The sequence below is a fragment of the Alligator sinensis genome, unplaced genomic scaffold (genome assembly GCF_000455745.1).
Source record: "Alligator sinensis unplaced genomic scaffold, ASM45574v1 scaffold637_1, whole genome shotgun sequence".
In the NCBI taxonomy this organism is placed as follows: domain Eukaryota; kingdom Metazoa; phylum Chordata; order Crocodylia; family Alligatoridae; genus Alligator; species Alligator sinensis.
The window spans coordinates 1,190,074-1,190,709 of NW_005842368.1; the positions used below are offsets into that span (position 1 = coordinate 1,190,074).

The 636-nt window shown below is 47.8% G+C and overlaps 1 protein-coding gene across 1 annotated transcript in view; it reads left to right on the top strand.

Annotated features, from left to right (window-relative positions):
• EXTL3 (exostosin like glycosyltransferase 3) overlaps positions 1–636 on the top strand; it is a 169,991-nt gene that overhangs the window by 84,855 nt on the left and 84,500 nt on the right.

A 636-nucleotide genomic window follows, 5' to 3' on the forward strand; every position in this document is an offset into this window, starting at 1 on the left:
CTTGCTTGAGACAGCTCAGCTGCAGTTTTCTTTGTGTGTGTGGGACTGAGGTGGGAGGAGAGATTTTTGTTTGCAAATAGTTTCGTGCAAAATGTTCTCCATCGCCTAGTTATGACTCATTACCTCGGAGTCCGTCCCGTGGTAACGGCCGGCTCTGGCCCATCCACCCTGAGGCCCGTCAGATGTTTTAACAGATACTATGCTTGAGTTTGAGAAGGCATCCCTAATCCTTCCCTTAAGTTGCATTATCCAATCTGATATCAGCCCTGCTGATCTGCACCAATGAAGGGGAAACCCACCCCAGTCAGTTTTTCCTTTTTAAAGAGCTATGAAAAAGTGAGCATTTGCCAAGTGTTACCATTGTCCCTTCTAAAAGCAGGGGTAAAGATGTGGTAACGGCACATGCTGCCACGTGGTAACTCCTTGGCATTAAGCAGCAAATATTGACGCTCTAGCGGTTTTTCATGGACTTGCCCGTTCCAGCAAAGGTGGACTTTAATGGTGAGCCCCAGTGGGCTGAGCGCTGTAGCAAGGGACGCTTTTAATTTCAGAGGTACCTAGGCCACTCCAAAGGACAAAAAAGGAGATGAATAAGAGTACTGGGTCACGCAATGTCCTTCGCTTCTGCTGACAACA